General features: G+C 39.8%; 1 protein-coding gene across 1 annotated transcript in view; it reads right to left on the bottom strand.

The window, feature by feature from the left end:
- The window catches only part of LOC135441148 (hornerin), a 105,704-nt gene extending 83,696 nt beyond the window's left edge, over positions 1-22,008 (bottom strand). Inside the window, exon 1 of the mRNA XM_064700637.1 lies at positions 21,307-22,008. The gene's annotated coding sequence lies outside the window, so the exon portion shown is untranslated. The remainder of the gene's footprint in view (positions 1-21,306) is intronic.
- Between the last annotated feature and the right edge of the window lie 1,809 nt (positions 22,009-23,817).

Here is a 23,817-nt window from a genome sequence, read left to right as displayed (position 1 = left end):
CAATAATATCACTACAGCCATAGGTACACAGATACACTTACAAATAGCTGGGCCTGTGAACGGAAATTGCGCTAAGTGCCCTGGCACGCAAAATAAACATTGGAATTGAGCGAGCTAGCTATAGCTCCTCTGAGCTGCCTTTAATGCCGTGTCCTGCCACTCCTGCCACTGCCGGAGTTACTGCAACTGCTGTTGTATGCATTGCTGCTCTTTAGTTGGGGCGCTGCCTTTTTGGGTGCAACACACTTTCAAGTACTCAAAGTGAGTCAGTGCGGGTTGCATATAATTCTTCTTCGTTTTCTCTGCTCCTTTTTTTCGGTAGGGTGCAGTGCATTAACCCCACTGTATGCGAGGGGGCCAAAAAAGGCGACCACAAGGACTAGACGAGCCCTATTTGCAAGCCGCAAAGCTGATGCCCTGTCTAGGTTAAATTTCAATAATATTATAAAGCCTGTTTATACATAAATTAGTGTTTTCTGACTGACTGATTGATTGTCTGACTGAATGACTAATTGATTGATTGATTGGTTAATTGATTGACTAACTGACTGACTGATTGACTGACTGAATGAGTGACTGACTGATTGATTGCCTGACTGACTGTCTGACTGAAAGATTGTTTGATTGATTGACTGACTGACTGATTGAGTGACTGACTGACTGATTGATGGACTGACTGAATGACTGATTGATTAATTGATTGACTGATTAAATGAATGATTGACTGACTGACTGATTGACTGACTGAATGATTGAGTGACTGATTGAATGACTAACTGACTGATTAATTGGCTGACTGATTGATTGACTGACTGACTTAGGCTCAAATGGTAAGAGCTGGGAAGCTGAAATTTTTACAAAAACTTCCTATCGGGTCAACTGTGTGCATCTATTAATTTGATTTCTTATCGTAATACACAACTAATTTATCGCTGCTTCATTGAAAAAAAGTATTAAAGATGGGTATTGACACTTTTGGAATATATGGAAGATTCTTTAGACATTTGCTAATTTAAAAAATAACCTATAAAATAGCCGTTTAAAACGAAAATATCGTTTATTTAGAAAGACTATATATGAAACCAAGCAACAGCGAAATGTATACTTCTGACTGTTGAACTTTCTTTATTGATATGATTAATTGTGAAATCGTTAAGACTTGTAACTGCATTTTTTTTTAAATTTGGAAATATTAAGGGAATTATTTCAGACTGGTCAGCAAAAGGTTTAAGCCAAATGGATGTGACTGCTTCTGGGCACGAATACTCTATCCGAAATCAAAGCTGTTTCGCCCTCTGTGCTTTTCTGCAGCTGCCTGACACCGTCATAATACCCACCCAGGGGCTATAAAAAAGGGCCAACAACCGCAGTTGGTTGCTAGTTTCCCTTCTTTATTTTGGTTTTGTTGCACCGCCCTTTCCCCGCTCATTCTCTAACATTCCCCCTCTCGCGCTCTTTTTTTGTTGTTTCACTTGTGGGGTCTACAGGGTTGGGGGGTTGGGGGGTTGGGTGGCGCCCAAAGTCGTGGCTTTGATTGAGAGGCAACAGCAGCCAGTCAGCCAGCCAAGCTGCAAACACAAAAGCGGCGCCGAGGCGCCTCAATGTGGTGGCAGCGGCTCCTATGACACCAAGCAGGGGCGCCGCCAAAAACCTGTGACTCGGATACGCTGGGTAGCTGAGGACTCGGGGCTCAAGTCATTAGGCTCGGCAATGGCTCGGCGCGTGGAAGTCCTAGTCGTCCATTGTTTGACAATTTTGTGCCCGAAAAGAAAGAACCGTGCAGTCATTGTTTGTGTCTTGGCCTGGCCAAAAGGCTCCCCCTTGCCCGAAAAAACAAAATACATATATATATGTATATATATATATATATATATATATATTAAAGAAAGGGAAGTGAAGCAGACACGGCTAATGGGCGGCTAGTTGTGGGCGTGGCAGGCAGGAAGCGAATGTCAGCGCGCTTAATTTTTTGCTCATGCGAGAACGCCCGCACGGAGCCCAAGTCAAGCGCCAAGCTGCAAAAGGGGAATTACTCGTACATAAAAAAATATTATAATAAATTCACAACAACAACAACAACAACAACAGCAACAAAAACAACAAGCAGGAAGCAAAAAAGAAATGCTTATAGCAAAGGGCGCGGTCGCCAAAACACACACACACACACACACACACACACCACACACACACGCACAACATCAAAATAATATGTAATAAACTGTGTGTTGCAGTGGCAAACGGCAAAAGTTGCAAGTCGCCTGCACGGAACGCTCATGACATGCGCCAGGGGTGCAAGCTGCCAAGGTTTAAGGGGTTGGGGGCGGTAAGTACTCGTTTTGGCTGTAAGGTGTGTGCGGGGGGAGGGGGGGGGGGGGGTGCACTATTTTGCCAACTTGTCTACTTAATCCAGCGTGGGGGAGTTAACACCAAGGCACAAACTTAAAGGGTCATTCATTTTAATATGCCACACGATCCACCACGCATGGCCAGCGCGCCAGCAATTGCCCCCTCCCCCCCTTTCTCTCCGCGACAAGGCAGCAGCGGCAGCAGCAGCAGCAGCAGCAGCAGCGCCAGCCCCCTGGGCCGCCCACTCCATTGGATAATTTGCATAAATTAATTACAAAACGCTGCCGCTGCCGTTGGCCATGTTTGTTGGCGTCCAAGTCCAAATGTGCGTAGCTGGAATTGGATATTGGATAGGGCGCGAGAGAGAGAGTGAGTGAAAGGGGCAAGGGGAAAGAGGGAGGGGGTGCGTGTCTGTATGCGCGGGTTATGCTAGGGTCTGGCCCCCGTGTAAGGGGTTGTCAAGGTAAACTTTTTTAATTATGAAAATTAAGTGCAGCGAGGACTGCAATGAGAGCGAAACTTTGTCAACGTGTACTAAACGAGTGTGCGAATGTGAGTGTGCGAGTGTGTGTGTGGGTGGGTGTGTAAGTGAGTGTATGAATGTGGCGCATGGTGCGTGCTACCTGTGCTGCTTGTGTCGTGGCTGCCCAAAATTGAAAGCTGCTTTCTAAATTGGCAACAACAGATGTTGACATTAATTGGAGTCCATTGTTAATGAATGTAAATGAATGAGTGTGAATGTGATTGTAAATGAATGCTTGCTTTTGCCAAGCACACGGCACACAGCACACATTTACGGCCAAACGTAGCATAACCGTGTGTAAATTAAGCCCAATTTATTTGGATCTGTAACAGGTGTATTTGCTAAACATGAATATATATAAATTCGAATACAATTGAATCTGAGTGTGAATAAAATTGTTTTGCATAGATAGTGTAAAATTTTGCTTAAATATGAATCAATGGAATGCATTTATTCATTCACTTTGAGTGTATTTGAGAGTGGGAAACAAATAATATTCATTTGTAATAGCTGGTATATTCTGATTGTAATATCTGCATCTGACTAACAAGCGGAAGGTCGCTGGTTCGAATCCAGCAGCAATATTCAATTTGTGCTTATTTATAACATTTATTACTATTCACAAAGAATAAAGCAATCATTTAATGGGAAATGAATGGGGCGTATTTATTTTCTGTGCACTGTGCACGAAATTTCGGGATCGAGCCCCTGGGAACAGTTGCTGGCAATTTAAATGTGAACACATTTTAATACATATCAATCAATTTTTAGATGAATGAACTTATTTTTGTGATTATTTAAAGTATAGTTATTGGTTTACTTTTTTGATCTAGGAATATGTATTCACATCTTATCAAATAAATGTCAAGGGGTATTTGCATTTAATAGCATTTTACGAGTTCACATCAGATGAAAATGTTTTTATAGAATACATTAGCTTTTAAGATACTTTGTCAAAAATGTTGCTAGTTATGTGACTCACTTTGAGTGCTCGTGGCCCGAACTACAACTACTATTCGTGTTAATGTTGCCCGCATTACTCAAAAAGCATTCACTCCACGAAAAATTGTCCGTCCACCTGCCAGACTGAGTCACTTGCTTGGCTACTTTCTCGCCAAATGGACCATGGAGGGCGAGAGGGGAAAAGAGTCTGCCTCAAATTAAAGAGAACTGGAGCGAGGGAAACCTGGACTACGAACTAAGACAAAGCGTGCACGCCTCCGCCTTAACAATTCCAGAGTAAATCACGCCAATCAGTCGACAAAAAAAAATAACCGAAAACAGAAAACAGAAAACTTTTGCATAACAACAATGGCGAAACGATAGATAAAAATGGCCAATGGCCAATAAGTGAGGCAGAAAAAAAAAACAATGCAAAGTGTAGGCCAAGTGCAGGGAGTCGAGGCTGAGGCAATGTTAATGAGTCATTGTGGAGGCAACTCGCTTTTCCATTCATAATTTGATACAGATGCCATAAAGTGTAAACTGAAGGGACCGAAGGAGGTTCGGGCCACAAATAGTTGGCTACCAATTGTCTCCTGCTCCCTGTGCCCCCCTCTCTCTCTCTCTCTCTCTCTCTCTCTCACTCTCTCTCTGTCTCGTGCGCTGCGTTTAAAAAGTATTTTCAACTTTTGGCCACATGCTTCATTTATCACAAATTCATTTATCATTTGTCCTCACACACAGTAGCAGCAAAGCGAATGCTGAGAATGCGAATCTGAATCCGAATCGAAATGTGAGTGTGAAAACGAAGGCGAACGCGAGTGTCCCAAGCAACAGCAGCAGCAGCAGCAGAGGAAGTCGCCATGAACTAAGCCCCGAAAAACTGGCGGCAGACGAAGAAAAATGATAAAGCAACAGCCGGGAGCCAGGGCCAACAGGAGGGCAAACGGGTGCCAGAGACTTGAATTCGCATAGCTCGATAAAAATGTTGGCGGAAAAGCAAAGCGCCCAGCTCAAAAACTGCAGGCCAAAATGAAAATATATTTGAAAAACACTTGACTACGGATTGCCGCACAAGAAATACACTTAATAAATGGATATAATACTTATAAGCATAACAAAACTTTTAAATGTTGAGTTCGGATGAGTTGAGCTCTAGAACGAAAAGGCTTTTAATGATTTAATCAAAAGATCATTAACAATTTGTGATTATAAGTATATATCCTGCCTGCAGGTCTAGTTTGCTCTCTAACCTGATAAAATTCTCATATGCAGAGATATGTTAATTATATTATTATATTATAAGTTATTATTGCTATACATATAAAATATTTGAATATCTTAACACAATATCCCATTAAAATACCAAATATCTTTACATATTGAAATAATGTGAATATTTGCGTCAATCTCTGTTTTATATCGCAACAATATCTTCTCTGTAAAAACAATCAAATGTAATTACATATAGATTATTGCATTAATTACTCGCACAATTAGTAGCATAATTAATTTGAATTGCTTTCGCATTGGTAATTCAAATACATATTTAATTGCCAGTAATTAGCAATTGGCATTGAATTATTTGTTGCGCAAACATCTTTACAAAGCTGAAGTACTCCTGTTTTTAGGCAACTACTCGCATTTACCGCTAAGAGAAAAAAAAACGAAAAAAGGTCAGGAAAAGCTACGAAAACACAGTCGAAAAGTGGACGCAAAGAAGAAAAAAATCGCATAGTATATCCCAACGAAACGAAGCGAAAATAAAATTTCCAGCTAATGACAAAAATTTCCGGTTTCAGCAACAACAATAACAACAACGACAACAAAATTGGCAACTTTGTTGGTGTTGGGCGCAGGAAGAGTCGAGCGTATCAAAAAAAAAAAAAAAAAAAAACGCGGCCAAAACGCGCGCGACTAATGATAAACTTCGCATACGGGACAACAACAAAAGTGAAAGTGCGCAATTTATTGCCTGACAAGGAACTGCAAGTGTGTGGCAGGGGCGGGGAATTTCCCGGGTTGTGTGAAGGAGTGTTGGGGGGGGGGGGGGGGTGGCTTAGCGTTAACGACGCGCTTCGCCCGGCACACAAATCAGTTTTGGGCGATTTAAAACGCACGCAAGTCGCCTGCGACTCGCAATGCTGAAACCCAACAAAAATGTTCGATGATTCAGTTCACTATTTGAGCCAATGTTCGATAAACCGGTTCACTATTCGAACTAATGATTCGGATCACGATTTGAGTCAAGGATCGATGAATCGGTTCGCTATTCGAACCAATGTTCGATAAATCGGTTCACTATTTGAACCAATCTTCGATGATTGGCATTTGGTTCGCTTATTACCAAGTTTAATTGTTATAGATCAATCGTTTTTTTTTTTTTAATTATGACATTATGGTAAATAAAAATTTGAAATTCCGTTTTGAAACTAACACTCACATAAATACTCCCACACGCGCACAAACATATATTTGTTAATTAGTGTGGACACAAAATGAATAAATGCATTTTGAATAGCTTCAACGATCCACCGCACTACGATTCGTTGCTGAAGTGAGTGTGCGTTGAGTGTGCGTTGAGTGTGTATTCGTTTATTCACATTCGCACCAGTTGTGAGTGGAGGCCCTTTGGCGATTTGGTGCGCGTGCGTCGCACGTTTGACGCCACATTTGCGACGGATTGGAATGTTAAGTGCTAGGACGGCAGCTGGCTGCTGGCAAAAGGTGTTGCCAAAGGTGTTGCTGGCCCCGCCATCGCGCCAACCCGCCCCCGCCAGCCTTTTAAAAAGGAGTTAAAACAAAAAACATAACCGAAAAGCCAAACACAGTGCGAAATTTGATGAGGGGCACGCCAGACACTTGAACCGAAGCGTGCAGCGCTAAATCCACGTAGGTAATAAGGTAATGGCAAAGCTAATGGCTAATGGGCAATGGGTAATGGGTACCGGGTATATGCTGTAATGGGTAATGGGCGAATGGGCGAATGGGTATGGGTATGGGGCAATGGGTATGGGTTTGGGGCAATGGGTATGGGTATGGGGCAATGGGTATATGGCTAATGGGTAATGGTAATCTAAAGCCGAGTCATGCGTCTGCCATGTTTTTAAGTGGTTTTTTGGTTACTTAAAATTGTTTTCATTTTGTGGCCACATTCTGAGAATCGCATTCGCAACCAGCTCAAATGCAGCTGAGAGGTGGGCAAGCCAGCTGGAGAAGGGGGGCGTGGTGCACTTTGGTCTGGTGACTCACAAGTCATGAAATTCACAATATTCGTGAATACGCTCGTCAAACAGCGGATGACAGTTGAAATACATTTTCACATATTCATGAGTAGATTTAGAGCAATTCACGTAAATATATCTTACGTTAGCTTTAATTCTGTAGTAAATTAAAAATACACTCATGAATATATTCACTAATTATTCATATATATATTATTATATATTCACGGATTATTCCCTCAAAGAATGCATTCACTCATTAAAAATCTTTTGTTGATTATTTATTTGGATTAATCTGTGAATACTGCTTTGATTATTCACTCATAGAAAGATTGATGAGTACATTTTGTACAATATTTGTAAATATTTATATATTACTCAGTTGAAAAACTAAACACAGTTGTGAATACACTCACGATTATGAGTGCACACCAGACCTGTGAATACATTCGTGAGCATATTCACCAATCCATGACTAAACGAAATCTTATTTACAGTGTGTTTCTTGGCAATATGAGCAGACTAATCAAATTAAATGCAATTTGTAATCAATAAATTCACAATTCATTCGCCATTTGGCATGTGGCACATTTTGAATACTCATGCTATTCATATTGGACAATTATTCACAAAAAAATGTTTGCCATTTGCCAGTTAATGTGCATGATTCATTGAGGGCCCGAGCGAGTTGTGCTTTTGGTCTAGAGTCTAGACTTTAGAGGGTCTCAAGATGCCCACTCGTTTGAGTGTTTCGAGTATGTGGTTTGAGTGTTTCAATAAGTTTGTATGTTATATATTTGTGCATAGGTATGTAAATCAACAGCACACATTTTCCCACGTCGTTTCAACAAAAAAGCCAAAACTCATTTATCAGCGGCATTTCAACAACAAAAGCGGCCCACATACAACAACAAAAACAACAACAACGAGAACTCAAACTACGCGTCAATGCACAAGAAATGAGCAGCATCATCATTTATAGAGAGCATAGGCTCAACCTCAACATCAGCAGCCGCATCACAGCACGGCCCAAAGCCATCATATGGCAGTATGTACTGTACATATACATATAAAGCTTTGTATATATGTTTGTATGTCTGTCCGTACATAGATGATTATATAGTGCGCTATTTGGCCCTGGGCGACATGCTTATTATCGACTTTGGTTTTTGTTTTTCTTGTTTTTTTTTTTGTTTTTTGCTGTCTCCTTTTTTCTCTGTTTTTTATTATATCTCTTTTTCCTATACACTTTCTTGACCCAGACGCCATTTAATTTATGGCCGACATTTAATTGCAAATTTGTCCTCTCAGGGAATTGGCACAGAAGCGAGTGGCTTCTATAAAAAAACCATTGCGTATTTAGAGTATATGTGAGTATTTGGAGTGTATATAGTGTATGTGCGAGTATGTAGAGTGCATGTGTGAGTTGTTTGAGTATTTTAAGTATGTTAAGTATATGTCAGCGTAAGTAGAGTATAAAAAGTACAAGTGCGAGTTTATAGAGTATTTAGAGTACATATGCGAGTATATTGAAGAATATAGAGTACATGTCATACACATATACATATATTTGGAGTATATAGTGTATATAAAATACATGTATAATTAGTGTACATATGTGAGCATAAAGAGTATTTGGAGAATATAGAGTACTTGTCACACATAAAGAGTATTTCGAGTGCATTAAATACATGTGCAAGTTTGTACAGTGTTTCGAATATATAAAGTACATTTGCAAGTATATAGAGTATTTAAAGTATATAGAGTGCGTGTCCGAATAAATAGAGTATAATGAGTACATGTACGACTTTAAAGAGTATTCAAAATATATATGTGACTTAATTGACTAATTAGAGTATATATTTTCGTATTTTTAGAGTACCTATCCGAAAATATTAAGTACAGGTCACAACACACATAGTGTATTTTGAGTAAATAAAGTTGATATGCGAGTATGTAGAGTATTTCGAGTACATAGCGTAAAAAGTATGAACACAATTAAATCAAAGGGCATCAAGGAAAATTACGTGCTTATTTTAGAGTATAGACAGGCGACTATACATTTGTATGCTCAATTTTGAGTATTTATTGAGTATTATTTACAGCATAATGTCAGATGTAGGCGATTAGGCAAAAAATGTGCGTATTTTTATGTATTCGCAAACATTTTAAGTATGTCTTGTGCGCAGTTAAAGTCTTTTTCGACTATATATTACACATAATGACTACAAAATTGTCATTAGACACGCTGCATAAATTTGGGTACCAAAAAACGAAAAAAAAAAGCCAACACAATAATGAAAGCAAACAGAGCGCATAGTTATTTCATATAGTAGCACTTTGTAAGCTACTTTTTTTGTTGTTTGTTTTTTATTATTCCATAATTTGTACAGCACTTGCGAGCGTAAAGAAGGAAGCGACAAGCGCTATCCATCGATTTGTGGTGGCCCCCATTTAATTGATTTTACAACTGGGACTCTGAGTTGCTTAAAATTCAAATCATGAAAGTGTTAAGAAAGCGAGCAGCCCGGCCGAGAGCCAGGCAAATGTACATACATACATACATATACATATACATATATGAAAACCCTAGAGAACCGGACTCCAAACAGGTTCCGTCAGCGAACTGTGAAGAATTTTGAACCTGCCCTGCGCCGGTCTCAAGTCCGACTCCGACGCGTCCAAATCGCTTGGTCGTGTAAAAAAAGGCACCCAGAAACCAGTTCTCAATAATAAAAACTAATTTATTTACTAGTTGTAGTAGGTACAAAATACACACAAAAAAAAAGCAAAGAAAAGAGAAAAAATATCAGAGGAAGGAGTTGAAAAACGAAAAAAAAAACAAAAACTCAAGCATGGGCGACAAACAGTTCGAGAAACTGCGTGTGTGGCTAATCAGAATCAAATTGATTTAAATTTGAATGGTTCGACGAGTAAAGTGCGTGCCGCACAAGGGGCAGGGGCAGGGGCAGTGGCAGTGTCAGGAGCAGGGGCAGAGGCAGGGGCAGAGGCAGGGGCAAGGGCAGCGTCAGAGGGAACGACTGCGCACAAGAGGTGAAAAAGTGAGAAAACCGATAAGCAGGGGCAACCAATTGTGATTGTTGTTGTTGTTGTTGTTTAGACTATTTGGTAGTTATCTAGCGGCCTTTTGTCAAATTCAGCTTCTTTTCGGCTAAATTATGGCCCGAAGAGGGACCGACAAATAGTTCGATATGTACGTCTATAATGATATGTGGGCCGCCAGGCATGACGCATATTTGCATAACATTTGACAAAACAAAATGAGATAAAAAGACAGTCGAAGTGAAAAGAGTGAGAGAGAGAGAGAGAGAGAAAGAGAAGGAACTACTCAGACTTACAGAAACAGGGCCTACAAAGTACACACGAGAAGTGCAGCAGAAAGAAGCCAGGTATTTGAAAATGCAATTCACATTTCTTCCGATGCAATCAAAGCTGCACGTACTATTTACCCATATGTAAAGTGGAATATGATGCAGATAACATTTACCATCCAAGCCGAAAGGGAGCAACCGCTCGGACAGATTTTCCATCAACATCAACACGCTAATGGCTCGAACCTATTTGCAGTTTGTGTGTGATCAACCAATTGAAGTAGTTCAAAACATAAGGCTCTTTGGACAGGCAGCCAGACACATGTCGAACGCGAGTTACTTATCAGAACATTTCAGGTAAAAAAAAACAATGCATCTAAGGGCAATTAACAATAAATATAGGATTACAGATGAATAATATGAATTTATCAATATTTGAATATATATTTATATAAGATGTTCATTTGAACCGGCGACCTCACTTTTGCCAGACTGACGCTCAACAAATTAACAAAACAATAACTCAAATTAGCAATAAATATATGAGTATAGATAAATAATGTGAATTTATGAATATTTGGATATATATTTATAAATAATAAATAAATTTGAGCCAGCGACCTCACTTATGCTAGGCTGACGCACAACAGTCATGTATATAGCCAAAGATCTAAAGGGTCTTCTGTCTGTAATTGGCGAAATATATTTCGATAGCACTTGCATTTGCAGCATAAGTTGAACTGCGCGTCGCCGGGTAATTTCTTCTGGTTTAATATAAAAATACTTTACGTAAAAACTCTCTGAATAGTCATATGCAATATACATACTCGAGCTTGGCATTCGTATGCTCAACTCAAAGTTTTGCAGTAGATTCAATTTTTACATGATATTCTTTGATATTCTTTTTTTTTAAGGACTTGCGTTGGCATCAAAGCAAGAATTATTGATTAACAGTTACTTTAGTTCCTTCTGTTCCTGGCAGCCCAGATGAAATACAGACTTGACATTCCCTGAGTGCTGCTGACCTTTGTGCTATGCTAATGATGCACCGAGTCCCTGTTCGGGCGCAAGAGGTCAACTTCTGATGACCATCAAGTGAACAACAACAACAACAACAACTCTGGAGTGTTATGCAAATGTGTGTGTGTTGCAGGCAAATAAAAAAGGAAGATGACAACAACAACAAAAATTCCCAATCAAAACGAGAGACAAAAAAACTGAAATTCTGGATGCTACCCAGAAGCTGGAGCTTATTTCTAGAATGAAATCAAAGTAATTTGTTGTCTCTGCTTTAGCTGGTATTTAAACGAAATCCAAATAAATAATTAATGATCAAGTTGCGGTTGAAATCTGAGCGTACTGCGCCCGAGTATCTTGTCCAGGTTCTGTTCTTTGTGTTGTGTTTTTTTCGACTTGTGTTTCCGATTACGTTCAGCGGCTGTAGATTTACGGTGCTTCTTCGCAGGAAAAAACAAAAGGTAACAAAATTCTACAGATGCAGAGTTGCGATATAGTAGAAAAAATGAAAAGAAAAAAAAAATGTACATACATATGTGTATAGAGGAGAAAAAACAGCTGCGAGGCTGCCGTGGCAAAAGTTCAGAGCACAGAATGCACAACGAGCCAAGGAACAAGCCACAATAGTAACTCAAAGATACAAGTCTGAAGGCAAACATAACAAAAGCAAGCGAACGGATGTTGGCAGCGGCCCATTTAACAGCAGCCAGCAACAACAACAACGACAACAACAACAACAGCAGCAACAACAACAACACCAACAAGTTGAAGCGCAAACTTTTGCGCTCACTTTTGACGTGTGCTTAGCCCCGGCCATTAGATAGAGCCCCGCTGTAAACAAAGCGGCGCCAAAGATACTCCAAGCCAAGATATATACACACACACAAACACACTCGTACACACACAAAGCGCCAACTGGCAAGTGGCAAATGGCGCCCCCGTCGGTTGACAACAGGTGGCAATACGAAACGGTCTCAAGATATCGCACCACCTGCCCGCTGTCCACTTACCTTCTTCTTCTTCCGCTGCCGCTGCTCCCGCTGCTGCCCACAAATGCGTTTTAATGTTGTTTTATTGCTAGTTATATATTTATATATATATATGTATTTTTTTGTCGATTTGGACTCCCTCTAGTTACCTATAATGGGAAAAAACAAAACACATAAGTCAACTTGACGCAAAGATACAAAAATGTTTATGAATCGAAACAAGATTTGCCTGAGCTAAATTTAATTATATGGCTGCCAAATGTATGCAAAAGAACAACAACACAATAATATGCTCAAGCCGACTATATAATACCCTGAACCATGCGCCGAGCTGCCTTTACATATATTCCAGCTTCTTTCTACCAATCAATCTTGGCTTAACAAGTTCTTAGAACTTGCAAGTTAAGCTTGAAAAAGAAAAGATACAAAATGTATATTTTTTTTACCGATTCTGTGTATGGAATAGAAGAATATATATTTAAATTGTCAAGTCTTTAGCTTTTGTGGTTGCTGAGATGGACGCATTCACAGTAGACGAGCAGAGCGACAGACAGATGGACAGAAGGAGAGACGGACTCAACTAGAAAGACTCAGCTTGTCATCATCCTTAGGGATAGACATATACTTTATGGCATATACATATGCCTGTTATTAACTCTACTAACCCGTTCATAATTCGTCATAATGCAAAAACGATGTAACAACAACTATATTACTTAATATATAACACAAATATATTGAAGTAGAGATAGAAGTTTCGGTCTGTAAATATCACAGTCTAATAAGCTATTGAATAAAAAATATAACAGAAAATAAAAAATACTTCAAAGGAAGTTTGCACAATCCAATAGATAATTCACAAATGTTTTTTTCATCCGGCACTTTTAAAAAAAAAAAAAAACGGAAGACAAAGTTTTATGGTCTTGCATCTTATGTTCTGTGCGCATTTTCAAATGAATAGCTCAAGAACTTGAGCGATTTGTTGGACAGTGTTCCGTGCTCTGAGCTAGGTCTCAATCAGCGAACAATTCATTTTGCCTGCCGATGCTGCTGCTGCTGCTGCTTCCTCTTGCCACATTTCATTGGGCTGAAACGCCGTTTGACCCATGACTTTTGTGCGCAGCAAACAAAAAAAAAAAAACTTGAAAAAAAAACTTGCCCAAGTTCAATTCCGAAGTTCGTGTTTTAATCCATTTAAAAAAAAAAAATACAGAAAATGAAAATAAAAAAACTACAAAATAAAGTTGAAACTTTTGCTAGCCTTGCGAAAATTGCCAAACTCGTAGCGAAAAAAAAAGAAACGCAAGAAAAACCGAAAGAAAGAAAACAGAAGTGTTTTTTTCCGCATTGCCGAAGACGTAATACCTCTGCGAGCCATACACAAGTTCTGCGAGCTAATAATCTGATCACAGCCACACGGTCGCCTTTCATGCAACTTAATTGTTGCGTGATCTTTCAAGCATTTTGCACAATTAAATTAAAACATATACTTATAAGAAACAATTCAATTGGTTCGAATATATGCATATATACATAATTACGGGTACTCCCCGGCCTTGTCCGTGCCAAGTATTCTAGATATCTCATTTATCCACAGTTCAATCTACCCATACTACCTTGAACTCCATGTCTCCAGTTATTATCTTACATAAATATTTGACAATGACTTTTGAAGTTCAGCGCAGAATTTTGCAAAAAGCGTGAAATACATCTCTATTGAATTTTCACAAAGATCTTTTTTAAATGATCTTAAGGCCAATCGGAGGGTGCACAAAAGAAGAGACATGCAGCCGTTTTCCGCCATATTTCCACAGTTGCGCGTGGGATTTCCAAAGTCGCTGAAACACGTATTCATAAGCTTCTTAAATATGGTTTTGAAAGTAAATTTAAGATCCTTTAAACGAAACTTAGAGCTTCCCCCAACAAATCATTTTCGACCGATAAAGCTTGGATTCTGCAAAAAGTGTGAAACAAGACTCCAGTGAATTTTCATAAAGATTCTTCAAATCTCAATCGCCTACATTTCCATCAGGAAGGGGTGGATTTTCCGAAAAGTGTGAAACACCTTTAAAATGCATTTGAGAGAGAGAGAGATCTTTAAAATGAGTTGAAAACAGAAAAAAGTTTCGTACAAACGCTTTCCGCGATTTTTCCACGCTCGCGCGTGAAAGTAAAATATATAAAGTACTTAAGTAAAATGTTCAGCTTTCTAGCAGTCAGTCGGACAATCAGCTTTATATATTGAGATGTACTTTGTTCGAAGAGGCAGCCTTTTTGGCAATTGGCACAACTTCTTTGGCTCCATTTGTACAGGGTATAAAAAGCCACAAGCAGTAAAGCCTTCGAAGAAGCTGCTGCGAATCGAATACTCAATCGAATTAAAATGCATTCGAGTAGCAATGACACTGACACTGCCAAAAGGCAAAAGAAATTTGTGCTTGGGCCAGAAACGAAATGAGATGAAACAAGGGCTGGCAGGCGGGGCAGGGCACATACAGATACAAGATACGCAGGCCAACACACACACACACACAGGAGGCGACGGCGGCGGCGGCGGCTTAAACTGTGGCAAAAGTTATTGTAACTTTGCCCGCAGCTGCGATGGCAACGGCTGAGCGGTGCGGGGCTGATGCGGCAATGGGGCGCTATCTGTGGATAGGGGGAGGATGGGTGGGGCAAGGGCGGTTTCATTGGATTTGGAGACGCACGCGACACGCGCCTACTGCGACGCATTTCCTTTCTGACCTCAATCGTTGGCTGGCAGCTTCCTTTGCAGACTTTCTTTGTTATGGTGAGTCCCGCCCCGCCCCCGTCCCAGCCCCCCCCCCCCTGCTGCCAGCGCCTGCCTCTGCCTCTGGGGCCTTGGCCACCCTCTGTTCAAATTTGGCTGCCCTTTCCGTGTTTAAACATTGCTTTTTTCATCTACCCAGTCATATGCTTGCTATTGGGTATGTGCAAACCAAGCGTATGTTTGCAACAGGCAGTGGGAAACCTCCCTAGGCTCATGGAGTGTGCCCATATATTCTTGTTCAGCATGATGAGACGAGTCGATATATTTCTGTGCGTTGCTTTTGTCTGGTGAAGTCCAAATTTGGAAAGTAAATTCCGGCATCTTATGCGGAGAATCCGCTCTTTTTAAATTTTGGAGTTTTACACATATTAAAGATTTTTGGAGTTTGGGTTCTCCTCTACTACAAATAGATTACATTTAACTTTTATCTTTAGCTTTTCTTCTTGTCGCTATCCCCTCCGATAGTCCATAATCGATATATTTTATCTTAAGCTCATCGTCTTTCAGCAACTTTCCCATTCCCACAAAAAGTTTTTAGTATTTCAAGACATATCTTGTAAATTATTGAAGCTTTGGTTCTCGTATACCACAAATAGATAAAATTGTATAAAATTTGGTAACAAGATTATTTTGTTGGCTGTGACTAACTGTGCACAGGGTATCTGCTAGTCGGGCACTTGGCTTACTCCCTCATTCGTTTTTTTTCTTGGGGGGGTTTGTTCCAGATCAAAACGCAGCTTCTTGGCCACTTGCTTTTGAACGTTCATTCGCCGCGTTTTGTTTTATATTTACTTTTTTTCTGGCAGTTTTTTTAGCTTTTTTCTGCTCTTGGCTTACAAAGATGCTTTTAAATGATTAAACGCTGTGATTTCTTATGCTGCCTGGGTCGGCACTTTATATATGTGCGTGTATATATATGTATAGATATTTTTTATTACATTCTGTTCGCCTTTTTTCTGTTCTTTTGCTGAGATTTCACATGGGTGACATTTCGAGCCCTTGCGCTGATTCACTTTTGCGAGCTACCAAATCAACGTGATTATGATCAGCATCATAATTACGATCATTATTGTGAATGTGTTAATAAGCACGTCTGCATATTTTTATGCGGCCATTTAACAAATCGATAGATTTGCCTTTGAATGGCTGCGATAAATCGCAAAAGCTTTTATAAAACATTAACGAGAAATTCGACTGCGAAAATTAATTTAAAAACGAATTTAACGCTTTGCCTACAAGAGCGTAAAGGCTTTCAAAGAAAACAAAATGTGTGCTAATTAGAATGCTCGACTAAAAGTTGTTCTAGGCGGAAAGTCTGAACTTGGCTAGCAAGGCAAGGCAAGCACTCGACTAGAAGTTACCCTGTAACAAGGCTTGAAGCACACAAAGTCGGCATACAGACTGCGATATTCTTTAACTTATCTCTCTCTCTCTCTCTGTCTCTCCCGCTCTCTCTCTCTCTCTCTGTCTCTCCCGCTCTCTCTCTCTCTCTCTGTCTCTCTCTCTCCCTCTCTCTATCTTACCTCTTACTCCTTTTCTCTTAACCTCTTTCTCAGAGTCTCTTCTCCTCTTCAACTCCTTTATCTGTCTCTTTCCTTATAATCTCTCCCCAGTTTTCTCTCTCTCTCTCTCTCTCGCTAACTATCTTTCCAACTCTATGCAATAGTATCTCACCTAAATTTAGACATACATTTGCCTCTGGCTTTTATAATCATATCAACAACCCTTCCTAGGCACAGGGTATAACAAATAGAAGGCATGAGGCACAGAGAGGGGGAAAGCGGAAGAGAGCGGAATGCGCTTTCAGTTAGCGAGTATTTAATGGATTCTTGTCATTTTCAATTTTGCTCGATTCGTGTCTCAATCAACCTTCAGACGTTACCTTAACACAAACAAAATTTTATGTCTTAGTCACTCGACTTGGAATTGGATTTGTGTCGACTATTTTAAAGCTGACATTGACTTTAAGATTTTTCTTATGATAAAGGTAAAGATAAAATCTATTTCAAGCATAAAATGAATAACTGGAGTATGAAAATTACTTACAGTTATAATTGAATGAATACATAAATATACTTAACAAAATATTCTCTTCACATTTATTTTTAATTGTTTTTAATGAATTTCATGAACTTTTCCCAAATTGCTGTCAATTTGTTGCCATTTCGCAGAGCTTCTTCTAATTGAACTCAATTAGCAATTGATTTACAGCTGGTAAATATGAAAATTGAAACTTGGCTCGCTTCACGCGTTAAGTCAAAGACTTTCTGATCAACAACTCGAATTTCTGTGTTCTGTTTCAAGTTTCCGGCGAATATTTTGCTTGTCATTCGATGCGACATTGACATTTATTTCATTTCAACGGTCGCAGATGCGTTGCCAACTCGATGACAAACCTATTATGCCATCAAATAGGAAATACTAAACAAAGGAAGGGCCTACGAGTGCCGTAGTGCGAGCACTGCACGACTCAAAGATACTCTGTAATAAGTGCAACGAATTGTTGTCAAGAAATAATTCGACATTGAAATGGGTTTTCATCAAAATCATATCACAATTTGAGCATAAGGCCAAAGAAGAAGGGTTAGGCAGAACTAAAGGCGTGTTTTAGTTGTTTGAGCGTCGAACCAGCAAGCGGCAAGTCAGCGGTTCTAAGCCAGCAGCGAATGCAGAGACACCAGCATTTGCAACATTATGAATTTCCCATTTCCTTTTCTTTCTTTGAGATTTTCTTCATCTATGACATATCTATTTGCACAACTTTAATATAGCCTTTTTCCAAAACATATCAATTAGATACAGGGTATAAATGTAACAATAGCAACAATATCAAATGGTTTGGTCAAGTGTCCAACAATGAAATGGCTAAAAAATAACGTAGAAAGCCAGCTACAATTGCTAAAAGGTGGTCGTGAGAAGGGTGAAGCGGCAGAAGGGGCAGAAGGGGGAGAAGATGACGAAACTGTTTTGTGGCTAGCGAAGCGTGGAGCCAACTTTGAAGCAACAAACAATTTGTCGAGCCTTTGCCTCTCTTACGCTTCCTTCCCCTCCCCCTCTCTCTCACTCTCTCTCTCCCCCTTTCGAGAATTGATTGAAAAATCATTTGACTATATTTTATCCGCCTAGTTTCGTCGCATAAAAGCCTTTCAAAGCAGGCTCAACTATTGTCAACTGCAAATATGAAATATGCAACCCTCTCCCCCCCCCTTGCACTTTACCATGCCGCCTCACCACATCGACCAACTGCTTAGTAAGTCGGTCGATTCATTTTCCATATTTTCCAATTGACAAGCCGCTTCATAATTGAGCGCAAACGTTTGGAAAACAAAATAAAACCAAGCCTTGACATGAAATTCTAGACATCTTTAGATATTCATCGATTGCAAAGACTGTCAATAACTACTAAATGGACTATTTTGTACCCTTTCTTACTCTCTCTAGACATCTTTTTCTATTGTGAATTCATGCACAGCATCATTTGGTTCTGAAATGGTTCAAAAGTAGAACAAAAGTGGTTCGAAAAAGGTTCACCAAAGTTGTTCGGGAAGAAGTTCAAGTTATGCAAGTAAAATCTGATAAGCAGGATTATATAGTGTATAGTTGGGATATCTATCAATATATATATCTATATAGCTGTATATATATAAAAGACACACAATTTCCAAGGCACTTGCATTTTTAACTTGATTCATTTAACCCGTGTGACGCCGGGTAATTTCTACCCGTATGCTCTTCAAATCGATAGATAAGTCGCATTACAATCGCTATGTTTCGTATAACTGTCATTAGGTAAGTTGTCTGTAGTCGTATATGCCTCACTTGTGGTAAGGGTGTTTAAGAGAAGCAGCGCACTTTTGATTTTTCATAAATAGAACAATATTTTGTTTGTCGTTCGGCGGAAGGGAAAACAAAAACTGAAAACCAGTTAAATTGCAGCTGAAATTGAGCTGAGTAGGGGGGCGGCAAGGGGTGCGGTTGGTGCTGGGTTTGCTATTAGAAGATGAGCTGTGGGCGGGAAACACAATTATGTCGATTTCCGAAGAGACCGAGAACAAGAAACCAAAAACAATCAAACCGAAGCCCAAGCAGCACTTGGCTATTAATATTTTATCAGGAACAGTTAAAGTTACATCGAATCTATCAAAATTAATAATAATTTAAGAAAATTAAGGAGTTAGAAAATCGAGATTGACAACTTAGAGAACAAGAAAACCCCAAGCGAGTTGTGAGTACATAGGATGAGATTCTAAAAATCCAAAAGTCTCTATTTTAGAGTATTAAACAAGTTAGCAGCTGGCGAATGTTTTTCTATAAAGTTCGAAGAGGGATTTCAAAAAAAATATATTGCTCAAAATTAATTATTCTTTCTGTGTTCTTTAGTTTTTATTTCTCAAAGAACTCTCAATCTAAACATTTTTATACCCTTGCAGAGGGTATTATAATTATGTCATTTCATTTCATCTCCGACCCCATAATGTATATATATTCTTGATCAGTATCAACAGCCGAGTTGATATCCGTCCCTCTGTCCGTCGATCTGTTTTCACGCGAACTAGTTTCGCAGTTTTAAAGCTAATGTCTTGATACTTTGCAAATGTCCGTCTTTCTGTTGCAGGCGGTACATAGTTGGAACCAGCTGGATTGAACCACTGTATCATATATGTAGCTACCATAGGAACGATCGGTCAAAAAGTAGGTTCTTGCATGAAAAACTTTTTGTTGTTCAAGATGTCTTAACCATACTCGGCATTAACTATTTTCCCTGTTCCCTGCTCAAAGCGTGAAAAGGTTCGTTCTGCAAGGGTATCAAATCTTCGGCGTGTCGAAGAGGGCCTTTTTTTCCCGCCCGCACACCATCTCATCCCCTGGTTTTATTTTATATCATTTTAAATAATTTAATATATAGTTTTAATTAGGTATGTTATCAATTTAAATGTATTATCAGTGTGGTATATTTTTATAATTGAATATAACTTTCTGTTCACAATAATAATAAAATGCTAAGCTGAAAAAAATAACTAATGAATTCTATTTTGCTTCTCTTTTGCTCACAAAGTTCTTTGGGTAAAATTTCTCTAATGACAACATATTTTCAGTTAAAGTTGTTTCTTGTTCTTCATTATTCTGGCCATACACATGCAAACAAAGAGAGAAAGATAAGAGAAAACAGTTACACGCTTCGATTTTAATATTCCGCCCACACTTTATGTCAGAATTATCTCAGATTTATTCGACAAATTGGCAGCATTTGCTAACTGTAATGTAATGTAAACACGGAATTCCAATCGATTCGATTTTTTTATTTTTGTGATAAAATCTGATGAGCTGCAAAAATGCACAGCATTGAAAATTTTAAACCTAAACCAAAACCAAAACCGACACTTTTTTTGCTGCAGCACTTAAAACGCGGCGACTCATTAAAAGTAAACCCCAATCCCCCAATTGCCGCGATCCCCATACCCAAAGCACGCAGACACACACACACACACACATACAGCAGGCACTTAACAATGTCAAACGTTTGTCAGTCCCTCCCCGTGCGCCAGCTGTGACCCCTTCGCCTGATACAGAGCGCCATTAAAATGTCATGCACTTGGCGCGGCCAAAAACTAAAACTAAAACCAATTTTCGAATGCAGCTCGCAACTGCAAAACTGCCAAAAAAAAAAAAAAAAAAACAGTTTAAAATAGCCCAAAAAAATATATAAAGAATAACAGGCAGTGCGGGCGAGACAGAGAGCGCATGAGTTTTATTAGCCTGACGCTCAATTACAGCAGCACATACAAAATAGTTGCCGTTGTTGTTGTTGTTGTTGGGGTTTGCAGCAAAAACCACGAAACTGCACAGCACAAACAACGGGAATGACATATTATAATGAGAAAATGATAAAACCGAGGCTTAGGCTAAACTGATCGCACAAACACACACACACACACACCGCAGCATGCGAGTAGGAGTAGCAGAGAGGGAGAGAGTGAGCAGGAGCGCGAGCGAGAGCAATTGTCGAGAGCACAGACACAGACGCAGGTACCTAGCTGCATTTTAGTTGTAGTTGTAGTTGTAGTTGTTGTTGTTGTTGTTCTGCCTATGCCTACGCAACAAAAACAACATTAACAGTTAGAAATTGCATTTCGTTTGTTACCTTTGCCTGCGCGTGTTGTTTCCTTTTTCGACGCTTGTTGTTGTTCTTCTTCTCAGCTTCTCAGCTTCTTTTTTTAGTTTTGTTATTTACAGCTTCTGTTTGTGTTTTTTTTTCTTTCTTTCTTTCGTGTTATTCACAGATTTTGCATATGTTGTATTTGCATTGATTCTTTCTTCAATTTTTTTTCTACTTCTTTTCTTACTTTTTTGCTTGGACTTTTGATTTGTTGCACCTTATTATTTGATGAATTTTTGTATAGCACTTAGAATTTCATTTTTGGAACACACACCAGAAAAAAAAATGGATGTTTGCAATTTGTTGTTAGGCGAACGCGTACCGTCCCGATCTTCCGAACTCCCCCCGGATCCTGAGAGGTGCGTAGTTGTGCCTGCCGCTTAGCGTGGGAGTCAACGCACACACACAGACACACACAACCACACACGCACACACTCACGACGGTCCCAAAATGCGTTAATAAATAAAATAATGTGGTATGTTGGTAAAAAAAAAATAACAACAACAACAAGAACAACAAAGGCGTCGCGAACGAGTGGCAGAATAACCGGTTTACATTTACACGGGGCAGCGTCTGGGCGACCGGCATTTACAATTGCATCGAATTCGTTTCGTTTCAGCAAGCGTTCAAAAACTCTCAATAAATTCCAACCGTACCGTCCGTTGCACGACCGCCTCGTTCGGCTTTGTTTTTGCTTCTGTTCATGTTAATCTAACAGCGCATGTAGTTGACTTGTCGACGCTGTAACTCTCCTGTTACGGCCATGCAATGTGTGGCGTTCGAACATGGTGCGTCTGTTAACACGCTGTTATGGTCACAGAGCGCAACAGCGCTGTAGCACACGTTTGAGTTGCGTGTGGAACGCGTGTGGAACTCGAACCTGACAGCAAACCAATTCAAATTGCATGTAATTAACAAAAACAAAAGGCAGCTGGACATTTATATAATACAATTTTTTTAAATTAAACTATATTTGTTTAACTAAAGCACAAGAAAAGAAGAGAATCTATGCGAAATTGACGCTAGCGAGCAACAGAGTTGCAGTTGAAGGGAGTTCGACTTGAATGTGGGCGCCAGGCGAGGCTGAAGGAAAGACTGAACCGGTTCAACAGGATGCAGCTCGCTAGAGCGAGACAGAGGAAGAGAGGGAGAGAGAGAGAGAGATAGAAATAGGAGAGCAGAGTGAGTGAGCGAGAGTTGGAGGCTGCTAAACATGCTACCAAAACAAAAGACGAAAATGTTGCAACAACAACAACAACAACAACAACAGCAACAGCAAAGAGTTCTTTTTTAATTTTTATTCGGGTTTTCGCCGTGAAGTAACCGGACAACAATATTTGCTCTGCTCTAGCTAAGCGAAAATGGCAACGCTGCTGGAAAACCGGTTCGCAGCAATGGAATGCACAAAATACCAACAACAACAACAACACCAGCAGCAGCAGCGTGCAATGCATTGCAATGTACTAAACCAAAAACGGGCAAACAAACAAACCAAAATCAAAAGAGTTTGCAAACTTGCAACTGGAAGTGGCAACTGGAAGTGGCAAAGGCTATGCGAGCTGGATGTTGGATGCTGGCAACTAACTAGCGCTGGCCAGTTGCCGCTGTTGCCACTGCTGCTAGCTAAATGACATAAATCTGCGTGGCAAACAAAAGACTTAAGCAACGAACGTGGCGCAGCATGTTTGCCAGGCTTGCAACTGGATTACTGTTACACGGCCAGGCTAAGTGGCTAGCAACTGTTGACCATAACGGTACACAAAGGCTCCACTGGAAATGGGCACAGCTACGCCCAATGCCACATAGTCCATGCCCAAGCTGACAATTTTAACCCACAATTCAAAACTATTCGAAAAATGAATTTCAAATTGGGAATTATATCGAGAATATACATTTGCATTATTCACGAACATACATATATTTATAAATGGCTGGTATTGCCCGGCCTTGCCCGATTATAATTTTTTGCTTCGAATCCTTGGCATTCATATTCCCCCCGTGGGTAACTTAAATTTGCCCGCATAATTTTGAACTCCAGCTGTCAAATGAAACGTTTCATTCAACCCTTTTCCGCGATTTTTCCACGGTGCGGGGTGGAATTTTCAAACCTCAGCCTAAGCGTGCATCACATAGAGTAACTTAAGTAAAGTTTTTAGCTGAGTAGCTAAAATCAAACAATCAGTCAATTAGTCAATCAGGCAATCAATCAGTCAGTCAATCATTCAGACAGCCAGCCACCCAGACAATCAATCAATCTGTCAGACAGATTGATCAGGCTGTCAATCAAGCAATCAACCAGCCAGCCAGACAGTCAATCAGTCAGTTTGTCAATCAGTCAATCAGCTAGTCATTCACTCAATGAGTCACTCAATCAGTTCGTCAGTAAAGCTAGTCAGTCAGCCAGACAATCAATCAATCAATCAACCATTCGGTCCCTTAACTCGTCAATCAATCAATCATTCAGTCAATCAGTCAGTCCATTAAGTGTTTGGCCA

This window comes from Drosophila montana, unplaced genomic scaffold (genome assembly GCF_035044405.1).
Source record: "Drosophila montana isolate Dmon_TW-CO22-7 unplaced genomic scaffold, ASM3504440v1 contig_1853_1, whole genome shotgun sequence".
Lineage (NCBI taxonomy): Eukaryota > Metazoa > Arthropoda > Insecta > Diptera > Drosophilidae > Drosophila > Drosophila montana.
The sequence above is the reverse complement of the archived record's forward strand: the minus strand, read 5'-3'. Positions and strand labels throughout refer to the sequence as shown.